The sequence below is a fragment of the Acomys minous genome (assembly GCF_964271855.1).
Source record: "Acomys minous genome assembly, chromosome: 16".
NCBI classification, from domain to species: Eukaryota; Metazoa; Chordata; class Mammalia; order Rodentia; family Muridae; genus Acomys; species Acomys minous.
This window is the reverse complement of record NC_140498.1, coordinates 6,769,478-6,791,016: the sequence shown is the minus strand read 5'-3', so window position 1 is coordinate 6,791,016 and position 21,539 is coordinate 6,769,478. Positions and strand designations below refer to the sequence as shown.

At 45.7% G+C, this 21,539-nt stretch overlaps 1 long non-coding RNA gene across 1 annotated transcript; it reads right to left on the bottom strand.

Annotated features, from left to right (window-relative positions):
- Positions 1–2,956: 2,956 nt before the first annotated feature.
- Positions 2,957–15,690, bottom strand: LOC311586249. The gene is made up of 3 exons (XR_014775497.1): positions 15,431–15,690; positions 13,189–13,408; positions 2,957–3,428 (listed from the first exon to the last, which is right to left on the bottom strand). It is a non-coding gene; the product is annotated as an uncharacterized lncRNA (long non-coding RNA).
- Positions 15,691–21,539: the final 5,849 nt, after the last annotated feature.

Genomic DNA, 21,539 nt, shown 5'->3' with positions numbered 1-21,539 from the left:
CTCTCTGTCTCTTTCTCTCCTCTCTGTCTCTCTGTCTCTGTCTCTGTCTCTGTCTCTCTCTCCTTTCTCGTCAACTTGCAAAAAGGATTGGCTGTTGGAACATTCTCGATTTAAAAATTTCAGATTAGATTGGCTCAGTCTATAGCTCCTTAGAATTCATAGCAGTCTGGCCATTGCCTTTGGGACTTGACTATGACTTCTAGCACAAGAAGACTGTGGTCCAGCAGACCTCAGCCTGCTTTATTGCAGAGAAATGAAAGTTGAAGCTCACTAGTCACAAGGCCTGTCCGTCTGTCTGTCTATAATCAGAGTTGGTGAACAGCAACTTGAAAGAAATGTCCTGACTGGGAAGGATGGGGGTCAGGCCTCTCTTGATCAGATTTTATGAGACTATTTGAGAGATTTGAGAAACATCTGAATAAAACCCCCAAGCCTACCCAGGGCTTTGTGTTCATTAAAAAGAGTTGATTCTGGTCCTGTAAAAATAAGCAATCGCTCCAGGCCACGACTGCCCGGTGTGATTGTTCAGGGCTGGGATGCTGTGATTCTTATAGAGAAGAATTATTTTAAGATCAGCTGAAGGAGGCGTGGCTGTCTACAGTTGCGGGCAGATTTAAAAGGGCAGCCTTCTCTGGGGGCTTACAGTTGGCATTCTATGGTTCCTTCTGCTGTGGCTGGGAGGTGGTCACATCTCTCTCAGCTTGCTCCCATCTCATATGCAGTAAACAGAGCATCCCCCTCATTCTTACATATCAAATGAGAACGGCACAGCCTCACTTTCTCCCCTTCTGATTACCAGGAATCTTCCTTAGGTTGCGTTAACTGAAGTGTGGTAAGTCAGGTATCAGCCCAGGCATGTTTGTGAAGGGAGGCAGGAACACAGAAGGCACAGCTGGGCAGGCAACTCTGAAAACACATCTGGGAACAATGAGTCTTGGGGCAACTTAGACACACAAGCAGATATGACTGCCCTTCCTCTAGTAGAAATGTTGCAGAAATTATAAAAATGATAATTGAAATGGCAAGAAACAATAGGAAAATAATGTAATATTCAAGGGGAAGAGTGGCCAGAAAGCCTGGTTGTTAGTGCCAACCTCAGGGGTTGGGGTCAAATGACCAAGTGAAAAAAACAAACAAACAAACACATGCCTGTCCATGCTGCAGAGGCAAGAGAGGTGTAAAGCACAGTTCTGGTCAGTGCCCTGGCAGGTAGAGGCTAGGCTCACAGCCTGTAAGGCAAAGAGCAAGCTCACCCTCGAATTGATGCCTGCTTGAGGGGAATCAGTTGGAAGACTAAAGCCCTACCCATTACATTATTACAGATGCCACACCAGGGGACCCTTGGGCCCCAGAATTCACCCATGCCTGCTGGTCCCTCCACCTTCCGCTGGTTCTCTCTCTCCGGAACCCATCTCCCTCCATTTCCCTGTAACAAGATCCTCCCTCCTGGCCTCCTCATTAAACCTGTGCACCCATCTTTGTCTTCTGTGAGAACTGTCCCTCCCTCCAAGGTCCCCTGATGCTCTTTCAAACAGTGGCTGCTCCTTTTCCATTCTTCCTGAGCTCAGCATCCAAAGGTGGATGTTTGTGGACTGTGGCCACACCTCCACAGCACCCCATCTCTGTGGATGCCAACTGATCTTGCAAAGAGCAATTCATTCATAGCTCCCGCCCCTCTTGCTTGCCTCTCCAGACTTCCTCCCCTGAGCCAATGGACCCATGGATTGACTCAAGACTTCAGAGGCATATAGCTTTCCTGCTGTGTGAGCTCTGTAGAAGGCCTAGATGACTTCAGTCACACTGTGGTGGGCTGACCTTGTGATCTCAAGCCTCTTGAGGCTCAGTGACTGAGGTCACACCTGGGTGGCCACACCTCACAACTCTGTGCTCATAAATTCAAGCTTCCCCTTCTTATCGCCGCCTTGTCTTCCCTCAAGGTCTGCTAGCTTTGTCCCTGCAAAGCAATTCTTCCAATGTCCTGGATTCCTGGATTCCTTCTCTCTCTGTGTTTCTCTCTCTGTCTCTGTCTCTCTGTCTCTGTCTCTCTGTCTCTGTCTCTGTCTCTCTGTCTCTGTCTGTCTGTCTGTCTGTCTGTCTGTCTCTCTCTCTCTCTCGTGTGTGTGTGTGTGTGTGTGTGTGTGCGCGCGCGCGCGCGTGCGTGCATGTATATGTAGATGTGTGTACATATTCTAGATAAAAATAATGTATTATCTTGTTGACTTAATAATACAGTGGGTTGCAATATGTTAGACAGGAACAAATTCTTGATCTGTGAAATGATTTTGCTATCAATAAATATTAAATAAAATTGACATTCTGAAGCCACATACCTCTTCCTATTAAAAGAATATATGACTGAAGCAGAACACATAAAGGTGGCCACGCCCATTTTGGGATAATACTATAACAGTGCTTCACTTCCTGTTCAGGAAAGTGAAGAAACTGGTCCGAAATGGAGGTGTCAGTGGCCACACTCAAAGGACACACACCTCTGTGGGTACTTAGTGACTGTCAGGTTTTCTTGGCTTGTGGCCATGCACCCTCCACCTTTGTCTCCACATGAGCACCCCCTCTCTGATGTGTGGGCTGCCCCCACGTATCTCTTATAATCAGACCTGAGAAGCGATTTAGACTCCAACCAGAATATCTAGGTATGTGAGATAATGTTCCCTTGGTCCCAAGGTGAGGAGGTGGGTTTGGGGGGCATTCTTCAGTCTGTTGAACTCTCCATGAAGTATTTTGAGATAAAACCGAAGCTCACCCAAATTGGCTATCTTACCTTGCACCACAAGAGTGACCCTAGAGTCAGACGAGAGCAAACTTAGATTTTTTTTCTTACCTATAGAGAAATAGTGAAGTAATGTAAGAGTTGAATTTTGCTTATTTTATTTGCTAAGTTGTGATTAACTATGCACTAAAATATTTTAGTTACACTGAAAAGCAATACAAGGCTGGAGGTGAGCCCCCTTCAGCAGCTGTGGGTAGGCAGATTCCCCTGCCCAACGTACTGGGTGCTCTCAGTGAGTTCAGTCAACGGGATTTACCAAAGGCAAACTGGACTGCAGGAAGCAGTTGTACCATGCAAGCCTTGTGGCTTTAACAAGCATGTGGAATCAATTTCACGCCGACTTTGAACAACTAGATGAGGAAAGAATTGAACTTTTCCTGGTAGGAAGGGCTTTCTCGGTGTGCAGTAGAACACAGGAAGCGTGGCGGTTTTCTCTGCTCTTGAAAACTATAGCCAGGGCGGCTTACGTGTGTAGGTGATTCTGGCTTCCCACACAGCAAACTTGCTCCTATGTGTTGGCTTGCCTGCCTCTTGGCGATGGCATGGGAGGAGAATGTTACCGTGTTGAGTACGTAGTAGCAGAGAGGCGCTCCAAGTGCTCCGGGATTATCAGACCAAGGGGCAGCACTCTATTGCCATCCTGCAGTTAAGGAAACAGAAGAGAAACCAGGCAACTCCTCAAGGCCCCATAGCTCAGGAACGATGTTGGGGTTGGGATTCCATCCCAGCATATCCAACTTCGGAGTCAGGTCTGAACTCTATAGGAGATCACTGTGTTAGTGACTCACTGCTGTGATGTAGTGGCCTAGCACAGTCTGCAGGATGTTTGATGCTCACCCTCAGTAGTGCAGGGGGAGGGTGGTGTTGGGGGTTGGGGGAGCTTCTCTGAAGCTGGGTATCCTGGAAGGGAACTTTTTTTAGAGGGACGCTGAGGTTGAACCCAGAGACTTAAACACATTGAGCAAGTGCTCTGTTGCTAAGCAACACCCCCAGGCCAAGTACAAAATGTCTAAGCTTCTTGGTGTAGAGAGGTGGGAAAAGGAAACTACCCAACAGTGTCCTCAGACACCATGAACTTGCTCGCGAAACCCCATGCCTCACTGTTCTGCCCACAGTGAATGTGACAGCCTTCCTCAGGGTGTCCATCCTTCCATCCATCACCGGACTCCTGGTGACGTCACCTCTCTCATCTTGCCTCTCTATAGCTTGGCTTGATTATTTGCTGGGACTGGACAGACATCTCTAGAGAAATCCTTGCCATGTGAGGAAATGGATTTTTGTTGGAAGGGCCTTTGATTGGTCCTCAGCGACCTAGCTGAGGTTCTGAGTCCCAACCCAAACAGCTGAACTTTATTCTGGAGTGAAGGAAGCTGACATCACCAGACACCTAGGATTCAAAGTGGCTGATGCTTGGGAAGGTCAGCGGTCTCCGGGTATGCCTTCTCCCTCTCCCTCCCTCTCCCATCCCCTCCCCTTCTCCCTCCCTCCTCTCACTCTGCTACTCATGGTTCTTGGGCTAGTGTGATGCTTAATTGTTTTGTTTTGTCCAACTCAACACAAGCTAGAGCTGTCTGGTTACATCATGTCTCTGTGTGGGCAATGTCACCCATGGGCAGATGGTCCTCGCTTACAACAAAGCAGGCTGAGCAAGCTGTAGAGACCAAGACAGTAAACAGCGCGCTTCCTTCTCCTCTGTACCAGTTCCTGCCTCCAGGTTCATCAATGGAATATGATTTGTAAGATGAAATAAGCCTTTTCCCCCTCTAGGTTGTTTTTATCAGAGCAACAGAGAAGCAACCTAAGACGGCGTGTAAAGCCCCAAATTCTCTGGTTTCTAACTGTACTCTCCCCACTGACTGATGGGGCTGAATGCAGTTGGTGCCACATGCTTCCTGCCTCTTTCTTATTCTCTTTGGTAAAGTGTATATACAAGACCATGCCTCCTTTAAAACTATGGGATATGACTTTTCTTATTGCACTGGTTAGTGTTTTGTCAACTTGATACAAACTAGAGTCCCCTGAGAGGAGAGGAGCCTGTGAGCAAGGCTGTGGGGCATTTTCTGATTACTTATTGATGTGGGCTGGCCACGCCCACTCTGGATGGTGTCACATGTGGGTGTGCAATCCTGGGGTGCCTAAAAAAGCAGGCTGAGAAAGCCCTAAGTATCTAGGCAGAAAACAGAGTTCCTCACTAAACTAAACTCTTTCCTCTCTATGTTAATTTTCATCATGGTTTCTATCACAGCAATAGAGAAGAAGCCAGGACATATGCAATTATTTTTTAATTGCTTTGTGTTTGGTATTGGGAGTTTGGTTTGGTATTGGGAGTTGAACTAGGGCCTTGCCCATGGGAAGATGGTCCCCTGCCACTGTGCCATGCCTCCAGCCCTCCTGCCATGGCTTTTACCCATACATGTGTGCTTGGGGTGAGAGTGAATAGGGTGGTCATTAGTGTGTGCAAGTTAATAGTGCACAGATTTCAGAAGACAGGGGACTAAGTCTGGTCTATTGATTTCTAGCTTATTTCCTTGAGGTAGGGTGTCTCACTGAACCTGGAGTTGGCTCTTCTGTTTTTGTTCTTGTTTTTTTTTTTTTTCAGGTAGACCAGTTGGCTAGTAGGCCCTAGTTATCTTCCTGTCTGTCCCTTCCCACTCATACATACTCAGGCACTGGAGATTACGTGCATATGTGGCGATGCTCAGTTCTTTACTGTGGGTACCAGGGATCCAAACTCAGGACCTCCTGCTTGCACCACAAGCACTCTCATACACCGAGTACCTCTCCAGCCCCAACTACTGAATTTTAAGAGTTGGTTTACCACTTGAATTTATTATTAGTTTTATGAAATCTATAGATATGTTTACAGGGAAAGAAAACAAGAGATAGATTAATAGGAATTAACCCACCCTAGGCAAGAGAGAGAAAAAGATGTAATATTCATGTCTCCTGAGCACTAGGTGGGAAGACAGGAGATTGCACCCTGACAGGAGAGAAAAAAGAAAGAGAGAGAGAGAGGGAGGGAGAGAAAGAAAGAGACAGAGAGAGAAAGGAAGGAAGAATGAGTGGCTGAAAGCATACCAAATTCTAAAAAGGTATAAACCTAAGACATTTAAAAGTTGTCAGGCAGACAGGACTAGGAAAAGTCAGTGCTGGGGTTTCACAACCGAAAGTCTGAAAATTGAAAACAAGGAGGAAGTCTTGACAGCAGCCGGCAGACAATGGCCCAGTGGCTACACTGTGATTCAGAGGAGTGCCGCTTTATCCTCTGAAGCTCAGAATGGGCGGTGGGCATTCCGAATCTGCTGGGTAAGCCTTCCATCCCGGGAGAGCAGAGCCTAAGGAAGGGAGGTAGACAAAGGGCCTTTGCACAGGAAAGCATGAAGGCTTGGGAGCTCTGTGTCAGATGCACCACCGAGTGAGGCCATGCCGCTGGAAGGGAGAGATGCTGGCATGCCGTTCATATCTTCAGAATGATGGAAAAGCCACAAAATGGTCTTAGCTTTCTTTCCAGCTGACAGGACTTTAAAAAAAAAAAACCAACAAAAGCAACTCAGGGAGGAAAGGGTTTATTTTAGCTTACATTTCCAGTCCATTATGATGGAGAAGTCACAGCAACAGACAGTGGGTCACATCACACTTGCAATGGCAACAGAGAATGAAGCATACAGGCTTGCCAATACCCAGCTGCCTTCCTCCTTTATCAGCCGGGGGCCCAGTTCCTGAAACGGTACTACCCATATTTAGGGTGGTTCTTCCCACCTCAATTAGCTCAATTAAGAAAACACCACCCTAGATCTGGGCAGTGGTGGCACACACGTTTAATTCCAGCACTTGGGAGGCAGAGGCAGGTAGATCTCTGTGAATTCCAGGCCAGCCTGGTTTACAGAGCAAGTTCCAGGACAGCCAGGGTTACACTGAGAAATCCTGTCCCAAAAAACAGAGACGGGGGAGAGAAAGAACAAATGAACCCCCTGGCCAGCCTGATCTAGACAGTTCTTCAGAGATTCGTTAGGCTTAGTCTAGCTTGTGTCAAATTGATGACCAAAGCCAGTCAGCACAGAAATACAAATGTTTGGATAAAGATAATAGACGATTCTGTTCATGAGTCACTGAAAATAGTGACGGTCAAGAAATAAAACAGTGAATTGTTTAATGGGGCACTCAAGGTCTACAGATGGACTGCCCAAGACTGTTCCAACATGAAGGCACCCATGGGGCAGTGACACTTGCATATATTATCACAAACCCCACAGAGAGAAAAGCTGGGTATGTGAAAACCACACAAGCAGACACAAACCTAATAGGTTAAAACGGAGTGCCAGAGAATAGTTTTAAAAAAGATGACATAAAAGAAAAATGGAGGGGAAATAGGGACTAAACAGAAAATTAGCAAAATAATAGACTTAAACACAAATATATATAAAGGCTTATATTCTATTAACATAAATAACCTATAAATGATCTAACCACAATAACCAAAAGCAGTTAACAGAGTGCACATGCAAATGTGCTTATACATGCACACATACACACACACACATACATACACACATACACACACACACACACACACACACACACACACACACACACACACACTATCTTAGTGTCTACCCCCACCCCCCACCCAAGACAGAATCACACTGCCATGGCCTCCTGAGTGCTGGGAATACAGGTGTGCTCCACCTGTAAGAGCATATTCCTACGTGATGCTTACAAGAGGCTTTTCCACACTATAATGATGTCAGTTGGCTACACCTAAATGGCAGAGGAGGAAAAGTCACGAGTTCTAGGTTACCTTGCATTGCACAGGGAGATGCTGGCCCAGGAAACAAGCACATGAGCTGAGCGGAGTGGCTGTCTGGGATAGAGACATCACATGCTGATAAAAGCCAGCTTACCAGGAGGATGGAGCAAATGTTACCTTGTAAGCCCCTAACAGGGCTGTGAGAGCACATCACAAAACCCCACAGACTTGACAGGAAAAACATTTAAAACACCACAGTTATATTTCAGCTAGATAACAATGCCACTTAGAGTCATTCTAACCACACAGTGGCTAATCACTCCTTTTTTGTTTTTTGATATTATAATTAAAACATTTCCCCCTTCCCTTTCCTCCCTCCAAGCCTTTCTGTATGCCCCTCCCCCTTTCTACATTCACAGCTTCTTTTTCCCCTGTTATTGCATGCTTTATGTGCATGTATATAATTATATATCCTGATATGCACCTGTTCAGGCTATGCCATGTTACTTGTATGTATATGTTTTCAGGATGGACCATTTGGCACTAGACAACCAATTGGTGTGCTCCTCCCTGGGGACAGACACCTCCCTGGATCCTGGCTTTCCTCCTTTGTCTGCAGTTCTTTCTGTAGGTGGAGGACGTGGGGCTTCCCCTGTCTAGCTTAGCATGTCCATTGATGTCATCCTGTTCGGCTCACTAATATTCTTTTTGAAAGTAGAGTGAAACAGCCAAAAATGCTGATCACAGAATACATATCATAAAGAATTCTTATTACGGAAAAAATTCAGAGCGGAAATGAGAAGTCAGTAGCAGACAATAGGAGAAACAAACAAACAAGCAAACAAAAAGTAAGAATCTCCAAATGTTTAGGAATGAAACAGCAGTGTTGTAAAATAATCCACGAGTGAAGGGAAAAAATCTTAAGGAGAGTTAGAAAATGTCAATAAAATAAAATAAGCTAAGTATTAAGACACAGCTAAAGCGGCACTTAGAGAAAACATGTAACCTGAAGTGTTTACGTTTAAAGAAATAGAGCTTTTACCTTAAGAATGAAATAAATGTCATGGTACAAATAAAGCTGGAAACAGAAAAATTATATATAGAGAGTAAATAAACCCAAAGCTGATTCTTTTGAAAGACCAAAAATATCGATACCGTTTTATCAAGATTGACAAAGAAAGTATTAGGGAACAAAATCCAGTACTAGGAATTAAATAAAGAATACTGCTAATATCTCCAACAACATTAGGAAATAATGGGATCCTCAGGAGAGCTGGGACACTGCCTATGTTCCCAGCAGAACTTAGTGGGACTTGTCTCACCATTTTAGAAAGGGCCCAGGCATAGCTCAGTGGTAAAGCACTCACCTGCCGTGTGCAAGCCCTGGGTTCAATCCCCGCTCTTCCAAGATATGGATATTTTAGCAGCTTAGGCAAATGGGCCAATTCCTTGAAACAACAAGTTGCTAAACTTCACTCAACATGTAGTAGAAAACGTAGACAGTCCCACAACTTTTAAGAAATTAAACTTTTAGCAAAATGTTGCTAAATATAAAACACCACCACCAAACTCCAGGCCCAGATGCTTCTACTGGAAAATTCTATCAAACATTTACAAAGGCCAGCTCTATAATATCTGTCCCCAAGAAGAAGAAATACTTTCAGCTCCACTATGAGGTCATCCTCACTCTGTTGCTTAGACCAGACAGGTAAAAAGAATAAAGGGAGGGAGAGAGGAAAACTATAGATTAAAACCATTCAAAGGCATCATGTGGAGATATTGTTACAATGTACTCAGTAAGTAGATGAAAAGTGTGCCACAGCATGCAGGGTCTAAGGCTGGTTCAGTGTCCCCAGAGCCATCATCAGAGCCATTAGCCCTTCAGAAGAAACACCGCATGGTGGGGCCTTGAGAGGTGGCTTCATGGTTTAGACCACTAGCTACTTTTCTTCCCCAAAGAATTGGGGTTCAAGTTCCAGAACCCACATGATAGCTTGCAACCATGCGTAACTCCGCTCCCAGGAGACCTGATGTCCTCTTCTGAACTACATGCCATCAGGCACACGTGTGGTGTATATGCAGGTAAATCACCCATTTAATAATAAATTAATAATAAATGAATAAAATTAATAACCAATAATCAATACTAGAAATAGATCATAAAAGAAAAACAATAGAAAAAATGAAAATATAATAAAAACAATATAACGTAATGATAATAAACAATAATAAATTAATGATAATAAATGATTAAAATAAAAAATAAATAATACATGAATAATAAATGAAGTTATAATCAAAACTGACAAGACACAGTGATGTCAACTGATGCAGAAAAACCATTTGACAAAATTCCTCATCCACCTATGACATTTCTCTCAGCAAACTAGAAATGGAATCAGTGTGGTGTGCCAAAGCATCTAACCACACCCCTGCAAGGAACATCGGAATGGGTGGGGAGCCATTTAACCCCTCCCCTGCAGACCAGTGCAGGGCGAAGCTTGAGTGTCTTGTTTTCACCTCGCATCACACTCTATGGCCCAGCCAGTGCAGCAGAAGGAAATGTGCAAGCTTTGCATGATTCAGACATGTCACATGCTCTGAATATTTTCCATGTAGCCCAGAAGAGGGCATCAGGTCTCCTGGGAGTGGAGTTACAGGTGGTTGTGGGAGCAGCCATGTGAGTGCTTGACTTGAACCCAGATTCTCTGCAAAAAAAAAAAAAAAAATAGTGCTCTAAACTGTGGAGCCATCTCTCAAGGCCCCATCATGTGGTTTTTCTTCTGACGGTTCCTGAGTCAGCAGGTTCTCTCGTAGCAGGAGCACACACGGGGTGGTCCCTATGCAGGAGCACACTGATGAAGAGACAATGGGGGCAAGTTCTTTTCTGATATTTTTAGAGATACGGTACAATATAAAATGCCATGTCATGAAGGGTGCACACCTTTAATCCCAGCACTTGGGAGGTGGAGGCAGAGGCAGGCGAATCTCTGAGTTCAAGGCCAGCCTGGTCTACTCTACAGAATGAGTTTTAGGACAGCCAGAGCTACAACCTGTCTTAACTCAGCTATCCCCAAAAAAACTCACAGAGAAAGCAATTAAAAAAAAAAAACCTCTCTTATCCTTAGTTAGCATAAAGAAAGAAGGAAAGGGTTAAATTACTTTGGTTAGGGTTGATGGACAAGGTGCTTAGTGTGCCTTGGAGCTTATATTTTTATACTTTGCCTAAATCTTTTAAAGTGCAACACCATGGTAACAGCAGTGTTGTGCTTTTTGCTGTTTAAATAAACTTAAAAGTTCTATTTTTGACGGAAAAACAATAATGGAGTGCAAAGCCACGCTTATCTGCCGCTCTTGTTTAAGTGCATTCAGAGGATGCTCAGCGTTGGCACGGGAGCTGTCAAATCTGGAGGCTGAGATCCTGTTCTTTTCCTGGATGGAATCCTGGTCCCTTTGATGATTACGTGACCTTGGACAAGTTTCCTGACCTCTCTGCCTTGCAGTTTCCAAAGCATAGAATACCAGTCAGACCTACTGCGCAGGTTGTCAGAGTATCTGAAGGGGGAGCTGAGGTGACTGGGCCTAGAATGTCCGATGTAGCGGGGTAGATGTTCGCGGTCACTAATGGTCACCTGCTGAGATACCATCTAAACCTGAGACATGAGCCCAGAGAGAAGCTGGGGACCGAACCAAAGATTCTATTTTGAAGATCCATAGTTGGGCCAGTGAGACGGCTCACTGGGTAAAGGTGCTCATGACACAACCCTGCTGGCCTGACTTTGATTCCTGGAATACACTGAAATGTGAAAAGAGAGAACAGACTCCATTGAGTTGACTTTTGACCTCTATGTGTGTGCAGTGGTACACAAAGCTACACACACACACTGTGCACAACACACAATAATGAGTAAACAAGCAAACAAATATACAAAAAAAAAAGAACCATAGTCAAGTTGTACATAGGTACATGGTACATGTGTAAGGGGTGATAGTTCCTGTTCATGAGACCATGTCAATGGAAGAAAGAATGCAGGTTTCTAGGGACAGCAAGCATACACTGTGAGAAAGCCTTTATAGCCCTGGAACCTGTACCTTCCACCTCCCCAAAGGACAATTGCTTTTCTGTGGCAGGAGGCTGAATGCAGGCCACTGACAGCCAGCATCCCTGAGAATAAAAGTTTGCTCATAGGAAGTCTGAGAACCCTGAAAACATTTGATTGCAGAGAGATTATAAAAGTGCTGCCCCACCCAGACGCCTCACAGAACGGACTGTGGCCAGTTTGCACAGTTTGGTGGGCTAAACCCCTCTGTGGAAGTATTAGACAATGATGTTTCTGTTGTTCTCTCAAGGCAATGACCACGTAAAGCTTTATTTCCTTCAGTCAAAGCGTATTCTCATAGACATCCTCCCTATGGTCTGACAATTGAAAACTTGGTCTACGGATGCTTTGTGGGGAGGTTAGCTGGGGGGCCCCACTGGACTACGTCACTGGAGACCAGCACCGGGAGTTAAGAAGCCCCACCCACTTCCACTTTGCTCTCTCTACTTTGCGCTTGGAGTTGAGGACATGGACCTCTCAGCTCCTGGCTCCAGCCAACACCCGACTGTCTTACCTCCCCGACTCTGATGGGTTCTTATCCCTATGGAATTATAAGTCCAAATAAATCCTCTCTTCTGTAACTCACCATGGCTGTTATGTTTTATCACAGCAACAGAAAAGTAACTAATACAGGGAAAATGGGAGTAAACTGGAAGCCTTTTTTGTTGTTTTTTTTTTGTTTTTGTTTTTTGGTTTTTGTTTGTTTGATTGTTTTTGGAGACAGGATTTGTTTGTGTAGCCTTGGCTGTACTGGTCTCGCTTTGTAGACCAGGCTGGCCTTGAACTCACAGAGATCTGCCTGCCTCTGACTCTTAGAGTACGCTGGGTTTGCAGGAAATAAGCCATGGGCTAGGCTTAACCAGACACGTTCTTGTTTGAAGTTGAGATTTACCTCTTCCCCTAAGACTAACGCAAAATAGCTCCCTGTATCTCCAAGCTAGGAGTGCATTTGAGGCTGCCAATATTGTAGCCAATGAAACTGACTTCAGAGCAGACCACCGCCCAATCATCCAGGTTCCCTTAGGCACGGAGGAGGCCAAAAATATTGCTGATGCCTTTTTTTTTTTTTACATTATCTGAAGTTTCCAGTGACAGTTGTGCTGATAAAGTGTAATAGCAGCCACTGCTCTTTACTGAGCGCTTAGTGTTGCTGTAAAGTTGCTCCCTGAATCCCCTAGACTTTAGGAAGTTGTCAGTTTTTTAATGAATAGTACATAGTCCTTAGCTGCGACCTATCATCCTGCCACAAATCCCACCTGGGGAGTTTGGGGGCACACTGTGTCGGACTGGCTGTGTCCTTCCCGGTTCTGAAGGATTCGTTCTGGTGGGTTTCCTGTTCCTTGCATCATCTCAAGGTAGCCTCCTTACTGGCTTCTGTGCTTCAGATTGAGGCCAGGGCCAAGGCTTCAAAGGAGCTAACAGTAAGGTAACAGTCTTCAGCAGGAAAGAGGCGACTCCAGCATGGCCGACTGTGCTAAACACCCTTGAAGAGGTACAAGATGCAAAGTCCCGAGAAGCACCCCCCAAAAGCACCTGGAACATGGGGGGCTCACCTGCTCAAACTCTGGAGCCTCAGTAGAGTTTCTGCTGTTGGAGTTGAGGTGATACCACCCTTCCCAAATATACTTCTTTACTGAGAAAATTGGATCTGTACAACTTGGACCAAGTAGAGGAAACAGAACGGAGCCCCAGTGATGGCTTCGAGGTCTCAGTCATCCGTTTCAAAATAGAACAGAATTTTAACCAGCTGGTAGTGATTTTCAATCCCGACCCCTGCAGAAAAGGGTGAGAATGCAATTCAGTGTCCATTTCTTGTCCAGGGCACCAGGCTGTGTTTCCCTCTCAGAGTGACATGGATGTTATGAGACTTTTTGCTTTTATTTTTCATTTTGTTGGTAACCGCAAGCCACACCGTTCCGGTATTTTAAATACAGCATTTATAAAATGAACATGGAAGAGAGTACAGAATGTGCAGTGTTTCTAGTTCATTGTTCCATGTCCATAATAATAATAAAAAAAAAGCATACGAAGGAAAATTCTACATTCTTTAAGGTAGCAGCATAATGGCAGTCTTCACAACTTAAAATGAAGGCTGAAGTGTAAGCCTTTGGGCCCTTATCTGTCTTATTTGTCACCATCACAAAGTGGGAGGGAGTACAGCTTTTTATCACCTGCAATTAAGGTGCATTGCTGCTCACCTGATACAAGCCGAATTGCATTCCTCAGAAAGATATGCTAATGTTCTAACCCAGAATCTGTACATTGGATTTGGAGGTTCAATCAAGTTAAGACAAAGTTGAAGATGGCCACACAAACAAATGTGACAAGAGGTGTCAAGATTTGACTTATGTGTCCCCATGCCGAGGGACCCTAAAGATGGCTGGTCATCACTGGAGGCGTGAGAGGCGCCATCAGACCTGCCCTCCAGAAAGAATCAACACTGCCAACATTGACTCCAGCCTTTTGGCGTCCAGGCTGCGAGCAAATAAATTCACTGATTGTTTTAAGCCACCCAGTTCGTGAGACTCCATTATCCCAGCCGCAGAAACGAATCTACCACCTTCACGAAAACTGTCCACAAAGGAACTCTGTGTAATATCAAACATAAAATTTAACAAAAACACTTAACCTGACAACTGTTATAAATATGAAAAATATTATCACATGCAAGATAGGCGGTGATATGGAGGGGGAGCTGGGCAACTTTGATGGAGAAAGTAAAAGATTTATAAGAGAAAAGTTGGGTTCCTCTTCAGAGCAGACCCAAGAGATCCAGCAATGGGCAAACTGTGGCCAGCAAACCAATCCAGACGGTGCCCTGTTGCCGGGCAGCCCATGAATGGAGAGCAGTTCTCACGTCTATCTTTACAGGGTTCTCGGGTGCAAGGCCATCCCTTTCCCTTCTGTCTACTGAGAATCTCTAGAACATTAAAAGATGAAGAAGCTCCTGGGTAGATGGTTCTCAAGGACCCCCCCCTTAAGACTGTGAGCTAGATCCCTCAAACCCCAACTCACGTGTCACTGTCACACGAGAGATAAGTCTGTTCTATCATTGACACGTTCAGGACACGCAGCAGAGAATGTGCCATTCTGTCCCTTTCACCACACCACCCTAAATAGAAACCCTCTAAACCCAGTACTAACTCAAATTCTAATGAACCCAGAAGCATATGCAACCAAGGCCAGCTGTGTCCCCTCAGAGTGTGACATCCACCATCCAGCCCTTGATCTAACTCGGAAACTCCGAACCAGTGTGCTGCTGGCCCCACCTTGCTCAAGGCCACATGCATGTGGAACACACCCCACCTCGGAACTACAGCTCAGCCCTAGTCCAGTGATGGAGAACATCTCGATCACCAGTACCCATGAAAGCATGGGACCTTTCATTTTGCTTAAAACAAAAAGCATGCATCAGAAAGAAAAGCATAGCCACTCCTCTGAGTGGAGAAGGCTCCACAGCCTAGAAGCTCACAACTCAGTAGCTCCAGCCTAATAAAGCCCCAGCAATTATCTTACTGGGTAATTGCTACAATGGCACCGGTGACAATGGGGATCTAGTAGCATTTCACAACAGTGAGCAGACCACGACTAGTGAACTAGTGAACATATGATTGAGTTTAATTGTCAAAACAATCAGATGAGGTCCTTGTTCCCTCCATCTTCCACGAGGAAATCGGAGCTTGGGAAAAGTTGGCAAGCTGATCTCCAACTGGAAAACAGCAAAGGCCCTTCACAGTGACGCACCTCTGGCTCCCACACCCGCAATGTGACTTGACTCACTGAAGCTGATCCTACCTAGAGCCACTGCGCACGCTTGCAGAGTTGCTGGGCTACTTGGTCACTGGCTTCTCTAGAGCCCTGGACTCTTGTCTTCTGATGTGACATCTCTTCCCCTGCCTCGCTGGACTCATCCATCCCGGCTGATTGTGACTCAAGAATGAAGCTGACGAGTCTGGGCTCTATGACAGAAGGAATGGCAGACTCCGTGCCCACATCCTCACATTCCCACCCTCAGGTCCACCCACAGGGATGACGCAGGAGACTTGTATATTATGGGGATTATTGAGCTAACCCCCCTCTCTCCTTCCTCCCTCTCTCCCTCCCTCCCTCCCTCTCCCTCCTTCTGTCCTTGCTAACAGAGGTGGCTCCTCCCCTAGCTAGTGCTCAAGCTGGCTTCCCATCTCAGGACTGACTTGATGTGTCCTGTCTGCTCCAATGACTTGCTGCTACTCTGGTGACACCCTTTATCCACCTCTCTGCTCACCTTTGCCGTCCTTTCCCCCATAGGATATGCAGGCTGGAACCTTTCCCCATTTCTTCTGGCTATGGCTCCTCCAGAGTCCGCCCCTCTGTGCCACCACCTCGCACCTGCGTTTATTGTAGTCAGCCGAGTCCCTCTTAAGACTCTCAGTGCTGTTTGTATAATCTGATTCATCTGGGACCAGAAGCTACCATCCATACGGAATTCAGCTTTTTCTCACACTTCAGACCATTAGTAGCTCCTTCTTTGCCTGGGAATGCTAGGCATGACGTATTCGCCTTCTCTGCCTATGACCCTTTCCGTGTCGCGGTAACAAAATCATGACCACCAGTGGCTTTAAGCTGATGGCTTTAAGGGACAGAAGTGTGCTGCAGTGGTGATAAGAACTATATAATTAATTATACATGTATGATGTTGTCACATACACACACACACACACACACACACACACACACACACACACACACTATTATTACCCCCATGTTCTTGATCAGGAGCCTGAGGCACAGAAACGCTAATCAACTTGTGAAGAACACAGAGCCAGGAAATGTAGAGCTTGTGTATAGCGCTTGGCTTTGAATTTTTCTGTAAAGACAGTGACCACCTTATAGCCAGCTCCACAGTGCTTTACCTGTGTGGAGAGGTGAGCAGCGGCCTCTAGTGAGACATACAGTCATGTTTTCCTCTGGTATTTCCTGTGGGTTTTCTCCGTTAGGCAGCTAGCCCTCTGTTCAACGGTAAAGGAAAAGCAGCAAAATGCAGCTTCCAGGAGGAGGCACATTTTTAGCTTTCGAGCCCCAAATCCCAGGCTGTGCGGTCATAAAGCAAAGATGTGAAAGATTATATGAGAAGCTGGGAACTTTTTCCTCCAAGCTGGACTCTTCAAACCAGAGAAGGAGACGAGCCAGGGCCCCCGATGCTGGAGTCCTGGAGAAGGGTGCCCCATCTCTCACCACCTGCTCCATCATCCAGTCAGGTCAGGTGGGACAGCAAGGCAGCTGCCAGACAAGGTGGGAGGGGTCGGCATCCTATGTCTTTCCTGTCCCTGGGGTTTAGATGACGACACCCTCTGATTTGACTGAGATTATGTCTCCGCAACGAAGCCAACTTAGAATTCAATGTAGAAATTAAGGAGAGTTACAGAGAAATAAAGACAAATTGCATTTTTACACAGCTGGGGGTGGATCTTCTGAGTATCCATGGGTCAATATTTCTAGTCTGTTCAATAATGCTATGGGATTACTTATTATTGTTATTTTTTAAACTATCCTCATACGATAGCATTTGAGTACAGAGTTTAAAAAAAAATTGCTTTACCAGCAGGTAATTAAGAACAAAGGAGCCTTAGCAGACATGTGGGGAGTAAATACGGAGAAGAAACACTAAGAAGTATTACCTGTAAGGCCCAGTCCCTGAGGCCCAGCCCACCCTATTTTTAAAAAAAATCTTTATTCTCCTACAAAAGAGAGCATTTTGGGGAGGCTGTACTTACATTTTGTCTGGTGGACTAGTCACGTCCTGTTCCCTTCCCTTCGAACTCTAACTTGGGATGAGACCTTGTGAAATGTAGCCTGCCTCCACCAAGGAGTCAGTCAGCCGTGTTTTTGTGCAGCGAGCTGTGTGTAAATCAGGTTGGCGTCATGGGGACTATGCTTTGTGGCAAATACCTTATGAATGGCTGCTTATGAAAACTGTGCCAGCACGTGTGCCACCTCAGCCTGCCACCATCACAACCTGCCGTGAACTTGCCTGTGAGAAATCATGGGGCAATGACGGAGCTATCTTTAGTACCCACAACCGTCTTGCTGGCTCGCGTCATTCACAGCTCTAAAAATACGACTTATATCATCGAATTCCTCAGATTCTTTCAGTGCTTACACTCTGGTTTAAGTGGCATTAAAGCTAGGGTGATTAGGCCGAGCCGCCCCCGGCTACTGACCAATGTCCCACCGGGGGTATTAGCTGTCTGTCCGATGGAGTACGGCATTTAAGTCATTAATCAACCTCAGCCTCAACGTAGTTAGAAGGCTTGGGATTGCCGGTCTGAGAGGGGAGCTTTCAATGGCGGTCTGTTGAATAGTCTCTGTAGAGCTGACACAGAGAAAAAGAGTCATATAATTTAACATCCAATTCGGAACACTCGGTGAAGAGATGCAGGAGCTACTCAGTGTGTCAGGAGGCAGGCACATTGCTTTTATCTAAACCAGTGGTTCTCAACCTGTAGGTCGCGACCCCTTGGGAGGGTGACCGACCTTTTCAAAGGGGCCGCCTAAGACCTTTAGAAAACACACAGATATTTACATTATGATTCACAGCAGTAGCAAAAATTACACTTGTCAGGCAGCGACAAAGATAATTTTATGCTTTGGGTCACCACAGCAAGGGTCACAGCACTAGGAAGATGAGAGCCACTGCTCTAAACAAGGCATCCCAGGATGGTTTCTAGTGAGAGCCAGCTAGAACTCTTTTATGTGTAGGCTCACTTCCTGACTCTCTTTTCTCTGAGCCAGCTGGAGCAAGAAGTGGGTCTTTTAGCTACTTTTAAGTTCCTCCTGTGGTCTACTCTGTCATCTTTGTATTCCTAGGGACGCTGCTGCTGCTGCTGCTGCTGCTGCCAGTCCTTGCTGTATGCCTATCTGGGTACATGCCAACAGGATGGGACAGGGTTGGTTTCTGGAATGTTGCTTCCTTTTGTTGTTGTTATTTTGTTTGTTTGTCTTTTGTTTGTTCTTTTTTGTTTGTTTGTTTGTTTTTTCGAGACAGGGTGGAATGTTGCTTTCTTATCGAAGGTTTAGAACTTGGGACCTGAAGTGATAGCTACAGGAGATAGGTGAGAAAAGCCCCACCGGAAAGGAGAATTAACACAGGGAGACACTTCCTGTGGGCAGCCAGTGCTCCGAGTTCACCGTTCTCCACCACCAGAATGAGGCACATGGGTCTGTGGGCCTGCCGGACCAAGCCAGAACCATCTGCAGAACTTCAGAGCCCTCTGCCCACTCTAAGAGAAGCTATCCAGTGAGTCCAGTATGGAATCCCCAGGCCGTGGGTGTAGCCTCTGCTGAGTACTGTCAAGCAGGAACACTTCCCAGTCCACGGCAGAAGCCTCAGTGGCATGGTCTGAGCTCTGAGGAAAACGGCATGCATGAGAGCCCATTAGCATGGGCACTCGTCTGTCACAGTGGAATTGCTCTGAGACAAACTCCGGCAGGGTCAGCTTACTTTCTACCTGAGAGCAAAGGAGTAATAAAAGCAGTATCTCCTAGGACCACACAATGTATAGCCTTGGGTGAGGGCAGAAGCTTCGTGTATCTATAGCCTGTTGACGTAAGGGATGGCCTCAACATTTTGATGTAATTAAAACTGGGTACACACACACACACACACACACACACACACACACACACACACACACACACCACACCGCCATGCACATACAAATGTGTGAACACCCCCGCGTACCCTCCTTTTTCCAGAGCCTAGTTTGATGCCTTGTATCAATAAGGGTCAGATTTAAAATATTTTCTTGATGGAACCTTTATTCTGCCATAAATATACACATCCTATGCAGTAGTTCAGGATCCTTCCTGTGACATAAGTGACTTGAAGAAAAGTTATGGATGTTAAAAATACTATTAATGAGCAAAGTTTCCCTCACCAGCTGTGCTCCAGGGGTTCTGGGCTTGGTCACCAGCTTTTCGATGTGCAGCGATTTGACTGGTATGTAATGCTCTCTCATTTTTCCTGATAGGGATGGCTAGGCACGTTATGTTCTCTCTCCCAGTTGGCAGCCCAACAAAGGCCAGCCATAAAAACCTCCACTTGTGTAATAAACTGTTGTCCAATCTACTGCTTATGAACAAGGTCCCTGAAAATGTGCAACCTTTCTGCACGTTAAACACAAAACAGATGGAGGTTTGAAAATAACTTTCTTCTTCAGGGGAGGGGAAAGTCAGAAAAGGGAAGAAGAGCACAAGAGTCCTAACCGGAGGCTGAACTCTGGCCCAGGCTGAGAGGCAGCTCCATCCCTGGGGGAGCAGATCAGGCAGCTGGAGCACCCAGGCCTCCAGGAAATGGAGAACGCGGCCCTGGATCTCCCAAGGCAACCAGGTAAGGCAAGCTAGCCGCCCAGTCCCTACAGCCTATTTTGTAAACTTCACAAATAAAGTGGTCCTTGGGGGCTCTGCTGCCCAAGCCCTGCAGAAAACAGAGTGGCTAGAGATACAAACACACTTGCTTGCCCATTACTATTGTTTTCTATTTGCTTTTTATCATATCTTTTTGTTGGCTTTATGTTTGAGAGAAAGCAAATATATATACAGTTGTGAAATAGAAGAACGGATGGAACCAGGAATTTAATGATGTATGTGTGCTCCACACATGTATGTGTTCATCTATGTTTATTTTAATGTCAGGGGGAGACTTTAAGTACTTCTGTTAAAATGTGCGTTTATCACATACTCCTTCACAGTGTATGGTTTTCTCTGTGGAAGTGACCGATACTTGCTATGAATCAAAGCTAAACATCTTCCATACCCATGTTGGCCTTTGAAAGTGGCACATGTGCTTATATCATGGACTCCAAGTGGTAAGAACTGGTTGTTTTATATGACGTAATGATACCCACAGAAGGTTTTTTTTCCACCATATGAGACCTTGTGAGGGATGAAGAGGTATCATCGGTAGGAACATTGTACCCCTCGATTGAGGGCAGGAGACTACTAACATTTTTATCAGTCATCCTATAGTCAGGAAGATAAGCAGAGCACTAGAATTCCGAACAGGCAAGGTCTAACCTGGGACTTGATTGTTCAGATGTTGGAAGACCAAGAGAGGAACACCAAGGAAGATGGTGCCACCCCTGAGCCACTGCAGCCGAGGGAGATGTGAGCGAGAGGAAGGAACTAATGTTTACTGGAAGGCAGGCAGCTGCTTTGGATGGTCTCCCATGAAGCATTAGAAGGTTCTGGGAATGTTGGGAAAGTCTGGCAGCTCCATCTAGAGAAGTATTGACTTGGAAACCCCAGGCCATGTACTCCACAGGGACACCTAAAGGCAAGCCTAAGATAGGCCACAGGACAAGTGCTTTGGAGATGAGCTGAGCTTGGGAATCTGGGGTGGGGGGTTGAGGGGCCATGGGGGACAGAAGGTGAGTCTTGGTATTGGCACAACCCCGTCAGGGTGGTAGAATGGTGAGCACAGTCTGTGGGAACTGTCCAAGACAGCATGAGGAAGAGAAGAGCTGAGCTCTGGAGCTAGAGGCTCCCAGGAGTGAGAAAGGAGCAAGTATGAAGTCAGACTGAATGTTACAGGAAGCCAGCTCACATCAGTGCCCAATGCTGGAAGAGCTCAGTCTAGTCCAACCGATTCCACAAGGAATGTTTATTAGAGGGAAAGAGAGAGGATGACAGAGCTATTGTACTAAATTCACATAGCTGCCCAATATCCAAATGTTTTCCCCTGCTCTATGTAGCCATAAACTGGGACACTGTAGACAATAACTATACTATATATTCTTCATTTAACTGTTCCTACTCCAAAGCATATTAATTTATTTAAGCCTCCTATAATCCATGGGAGAGGCATTCTGATTTATCTTTATAGATGGTGGTCATGCTAACTGAGCATCAAGGTCACGATCTTAGG